The following is a 6,278-nucleotide window of genomic DNA, read 5'->3' as shown; positions in this document are numbered from 1 at the left end:
TTTCATAATTTTCTTAACTCATTTTCAAGAAAGAGGACTGAAATTTTCAAAGATTAATCAATTATACATTCTATATATTTTCACAAAGTCTTATTAAGTTTTGTCTATAAATTGGGGTGCTAGATCGATTCCTAGATTTTTAGGTTTTCGTGATTTTCTAAATTCTTCCTGTACTATACCTGTACACATTCTTATAGAAGCAATCATTGTATAGAACTAACTCATTCATAAACTATGTACTTCCTGTACTATACCTGTACACATTCTTATAGAAGCAATCATTGTATAGAACTAACTCATTCATAAACTATGTACTTCCTGTACTATACCTGTACACATTCTTATAGAAGCAATCATTGTATAGAACTAACTCATTCATAAACTGAGTACTTCCAGGACTCTTCAGGTAAAGATTATTCAAATCTGGCTCATTTGGCAGGAAACCTGAATTTAATAATATTAACAACAAATAACAACATATTTAGTGGTATTAATGTTTTTACATATATAGATAGTTTTACATATTATTCTAAATTTAGGCAAAAAACATTTATATTGTTAAACTCAATTTTCAATGTTTCTAAAAATATTGTAAGAAAAAAATCTTCGAACTGATAAAAAAATCCTCCAATGAAAACATCCAATAATGTTTAGAATAATATTTATAGTACTCCTTGTACATAAAATTGTCAGATTAAATGATTTCTAAGTTTTACCTGGAAGTGTTATTGGAGTAACTTCAATAAATCCAGTCTTGATGTAGTAATCTAATACCTATACAATGTTCAGTTCTTATATAAAAGTATCTGTCTGTGTATTGTTGTGTCTGTAGCTAACCGCTTGACCAATATGGTGCTTCTTTACAGTGAAGTTTCTAACTATTTTAAGGGAGGGTTTACTTTCAACCTCCAAAAGGAAATCTTTCTAAAACTAAAATTGAAAGTTGAGGGCCAACTTATCCCCCTCCCTCAAGTGCTCCTAAAGGCCTCTAGGGGACAAGCTGCTGGTTTTATATATAATAACAATTTTCCTTATTGTGTTTTAAATAATAAATAAGAATAATGCAACTTACCTTTGTGATATTGGGATGAACTTTGAACTCATAGAAAAATATTTTATGAGCTCCCAGCACTTTTAATACCTCAATCCATTCAACTGAAGAAAAAACAAGGTTGCTGACATCATTGAAGTGAAGCTAAACATAACATCTAACAATTAGGGGTACCTCAAAAATCAATGTTCATAATTATAGAGGTACTACAAAAGATTTATTACCCAAGATGGGTTGATTGTTTTTTGTTTATATTTGGTAACATATCCTAAGAAATCATTCTTATTATAGTTGACTAATTATATATGGTTTATATGGTGTACATGTTTTAACAAATAATAAGGACAGAATGTTCCTACACAGTGTTCTTACTGGTTCAATTTACTGATTAGGTATCTAGTTCTATTACTATATCTATTGGGACTGCATATCAATAATTATAGGTGAAGACAAGGGCGTCCAAGCTTTTTTATTTGAGGGGGGTAAAATTTTTTAAGGAGGGGGGTAATCACCACTTTACCCCCGCCCCCCCCCCCCCCCCATTGGACGTCCTTGGGTCCATGGTTTGCCGCTATTTTATACTTACTAATTCTCAAAGAAAGATCGACATCTGGAAAAGTTAATCCTTTCACACAGATTCCAAATTTTTCTTTGGGTTTCCCCTCATCTGGTAAATTGTAATGTACTCTGAAATACAGAAAAAGCAGGAAAGAAAATAGCCTAAAATATATTTTCATCTAGTCTAAGATTATCCCAGAACCCAATTAAAGATTCCCAAAAAAGGAGAACTAAATATGTTCAATAGTTATCAAAATCTTACGCTACAGATAAAATTACCTTACTACTTTGTATGATAGGATTTCCACACGTATGGATAATTATCCACCATATATTCGCCTATTTAAAATACATATTTGTTATTACCTAAGCATATTGGTTGGCTTTTCACACATATTTTCAACTAAACTGACACTAGAAATTCTCAAATCCCAGAACTCCTTAAATATGTAGGTGTTTCAACACTTTCACAAATGTTTTTTGTACCACAAGCAAAAAAACAACGATAGCTAATGTTAGCAAATGCTAAAGGAAATGTTAATATTTTGTCACATGGTGGGGATAAAGCAAAATCAAATGAGATGTATATGTTGATGATTTGATAATCTAAAACATTTGAAAGGTTATCTATCCAGTTCAAAGCAAAACAATGTGAACCGGTCTTTTCGTCAGTTCCTTCGGATCTTGCTAACTGCTGAATCGATTTCATGGAATATATCTACTAGTGTATTAGCCGCTAGTATCTATCTATCTATGTATACCTCTGGTATTTTACAAGATAATATGTAGGGCTGTGGTATTCCATTTCTATAATTTCCCCATCTACAAAAGTAAAGTAAGTCTTACTGATTTACATTTTAATTTCTTACAATACATTTTTTATACATATATTAATTTATTACTAGTTTATTATTTTGTTATTGTTGCGCTACACGAAGCAGATATCATATAACTGGAGTATGTCCATATGTCTGTCTGGCCGTTACAAAATATGAAAGCACTTTAGCTTTGTTAACAACGTATAAACTTGTACTTCTTGGGTGCTTTTGAACAGGGTTTTTAGTGTGAATATTCCTGTATGAGCCTTCAGTATAAGGTTTATTGATTATCTAATTTCACTATATTTATTTTAATTGCCACTGACGCCTGCCTTATAACTAACTTTTGCTGTTCGTCCAACCATGATTTTGTTTGCTTTACTACTCATGGATGTTGTAATCCTTGTGTTGATTTCATTACTTTTTGTTTTGAATAACAATTTATGTTTCTTTTTTCCATTACTACGCTTTTTAACGACAAAAAGGTCCTTGTTTGTTTAAAACGTTTAGGAAAAACAAGTAAAATTATTGTAGATAAAAGATAGAAAAAGTAAAAAGATTGGTAGAATTTAATTTGTCACGACGCGGAATTTTAATTTAATTTTATGGCTGTAAAAATTGTTTCCAACATAAAACTGTGAAAAAAATGTTTTATAAAGAAGGACAATTACGTCCAATATTGAATATCAATAAAGTTTATCAAAATGATTGAAATATTAGCTTAAGATTATCTTATTATACATAAGGAATGATTTCGATAAACGCTGAACCGATATGGTTCTCCTTTAGCTTTTTATAGTTTCAGGAAAGTTTTATATCTATTTTGGGGTAGAGTAACTCCACCCTCCAAACAGATATCGCCTTAGAAAAAGTAACCCCTCCATAAAAAAAACATTTTTTCCTTTTCCTTTAAAACTAAGACTGAAATTGAAGGTTGGACTTCCCCTATCACCTATTTACTGAAGTGTTCCTAGAGGCCTCTAGGGGAGTAGCTGCTAGAATACCATATAGTAGACTGAATTAGTAAAACCATTTCATATTCAACAAAGGAATTTACAAAAAAAAATTAAATTTTAATACTAAGGTTGAAGGGCCAATCTGTGCTGTTGTAATAATATGAGGTTCTGATTGTTTGATTCTTTTATTTGTTTACTAACGGCTACACCCCCTAGCTGCCTCTAGGAGCACTTAAGTGAATGAAAGGGAAAAGTCGACTCTCAACGTTCAAGTTTAGGTTAAATAGAAAAAGGAAAAAAGTTTTGGAGGGTTTTATTCTATGAGCTATTTCTTTTGGAAGGGTTTAGGTAACACCTCCCAAAATGTTCCAACAACCTTCCCTGGCCTGTAAGTAGCTTCACTGCAAAGGAGAACAATATCGGTTCAGTGGTTAGCGAGATCATTCGCTACATACAAACACACAGAACTATGTGCTATTACTTTTATATAAGGATTGAATTATTTCTAAAAGTAAAACATACCTATGATACCACATATATTTATACTCGAACACCTAAAAGTATAAAAAATTCATTTAACTTTAAATTTTTCACACTCTTGTATAATAAATCTAAAATTCAACAAATTTAAATTAAAATTAATTCTCGAGCAGTTAAATAACAAGGTGATTTTGCAAGTTATAAATGTTTTTGTCTGTTTGTTAAGATCTCGCTAACCATTTACCCTAATGTATTCTACATTTTACTTCTAAAAATGAGTTGAAAATAAGAGGGAGGGGCAGGGGTATTTTTAGGTTTTTCGTGTTTTGCAATAGGTTAGGTTTTTGAGGTACAGGGTAGCACCACTTGGTTAGGGCACTGCATGGGTTATACATTGAAATATGCCAAACTCCTTGATTTTTTATATCTATTTTGAAATAATAGGGTGATTTCTGGGCTCGCTGGGCACTTTGATGTAAAGCACCGCAATTTTATTTTTTTCATTCAATGCCAACAGAAAATATTTTCACATTTCAGGAAACTAGGCTTCATAGAAAAATATATAAACAAGGATGACAACACCCATAAGTAGCGAAGCTTAAAAGTGATGAAGGTAGGTCGGGAAAAAAATTTAATATACAGCAGTATCATACAATAAACATTAAACTTGATAAAGGGAAATCAAGAAACCTTTAAAATCACGCAACCCTTATAACTTAAAAATCTAGGAATCGATCTAGCACCGCAATTGATAGACACATCTTAATGAAAGTTGATGGAAAAATGTATAATATGAACAAATTCAATCCCTGATAATTTCAGCCGTCAATCCTGAAAAGGGATAGAGAAAACCACGAAAACCTAAAAATCTAGGAATCGATCTAGCACCCCAATTAATAAACAAATTTTAATAAAACTTTGTGAACATATGTAGAATGTAAAATTGATTATTTCCTCATAATTTGAACCGTCTATCTTGAAAAGGAGTTGAGAAAATCATGAAAAAATTAAAAATGTAGGAATCGATATAGCACCCCAAATAACATTCAGATGGACAAAACAAAACCGACAGACATTTCAAATTATAGAGTAGCTTGGCTACTAAAAAGAAAAAGTTATTAATAACCTCAGAGAAAACTGGATCTTTAATGGATTCAAACCACAACTGACAGAAAACTTTTAACTAGAATTAAACAAAGTTTAGTTTCTATCAAAAAATTTATAAAATTTTCTTTATTTGTTACAATAACAGCCAGCTATCGCACCCTGTTGAAAATGGAGAGAGAACCTGTTTAGAGTAAATGTGTGGGATTTTCTCGGTAGATTTTTAAGAGGGGGAGGGGGTTGGATTTGTGTAAATAATTTTCATTGCAACCCCTAAAAGCATTTTATACCATTCATTTCTTGAGAAAAAAGTGTTGGAGGTCTTTGTAGTAAAATGCCCCAGAAAAAAAGAGTAGCTGCGCTTCTGGAAAAAGAGTTTAAGTTAAGATTTTTGTAAGTAAGCAATACCATTAATTTTGGTGTCTTTAGATAGGACAAATAAGCGTGGCAAAAGATTGATCGTACCAAATTTTTGGACAAAAATAACTATACATTCTCTTTTAAGTAGCAAAGCTGCTCCATAGTTCACTTCGTCTGTTCGTTCTACATCAGTCCTTAACACTATGGGGAAAATTTTAATTTCTCGGCTGTTCTTTTTAAAAGATACCCTTTAACAGCTCGTTTTCTTTTTATGATCATTAAACATCTACGTTTTAATTTATTTCGTTTATCCATATATGATTTTGTGTGCTTCGCACATTATGGACGTTGTCGGCCTTGTTTATATTTTATCAAGATCTTTACAAGAAGATATAAAAGTAACAAGGATGACAATCTCTAAAGGGAACCTAAAAATCAACAAAAGAGCATAAACAATCATAAAATAAAAAGTAGATCACGATGTCTTTTGGCTGTCCGTCTGTCCGTCTGAAACTTAAAATATCGGCAACCGAATGGGGTCTACTCTTCAGGGATTACAGCTACTGGTTCTGCGGTGGTTTTAAGCTATTTCCTTGAGGTGTAGGACATCCCAATCCTTCCCAAAAGAGAAAAATACCTTTAAACAAAAACAAATAAGATGGGCCACTTATCAAAGGAACCGGAGAAACCTGAAATGTCTAAAAGCTTGGATACCTTTGGTTGAATTCTGTCCATGGTAGCCATAATTCTAAGTGTTGGTCCATTTGCGTTTCTTTCTCTAGATATATTATAAACAAGGATAACAACATCCAGCAAAGCGAAGCTCTGAAACGGTAGGACAATCGAATATTAACTTTTGTAGAGTGTCAGAACGGAAAAATCAAAACATAAATGTATAAACTTTTAATCAAAATTATAAGTAAATTTGTTGAAAAACTGCTTAAATACAGG

At 31.8% G+C, this 6,278-nt stretch overlaps 1 long non-coding RNA gene across 1 annotated transcript; it reads right to left on the bottom strand.

Annotated features, from left to right (window-relative positions):
• Positions 1-714: 714 nt before the first annotated feature.
• On the bottom strand, positions 715-1,724 carry LOC145304294 (uncharacterized). The gene is made up of 3 exons (XR_013874053.1): positions 1,638-1,724; positions 1,073-1,155; positions 715-774 (listed from the first exon to the last, which is right to left on the bottom strand). It is a non-coding gene; the product is annotated as an uncharacterized LOC145304294 (long non-coding RNA).
• Between the last annotated feature and the right edge of the window lie 4,554 nt (positions 1,725-6,278).

Source organism: Acartia tonsa, chromosome 13, assembly GCF_053477335.1.
Source record: "Acartia tonsa isolate MP-2025a chromosome 13, ASM5347733v1, whole genome shotgun sequence".
Taxonomy (NCBI): domain Eukaryota; kingdom Metazoa; phylum Arthropoda; class Copepoda; order Calanoida; family Acartiidae; genus Acartia; species Acartia tonsa.
Note: the sequence above shows the minus strand (reverse complement) of the source record. Positions and strands in the feature narration are given on the sequence as shown.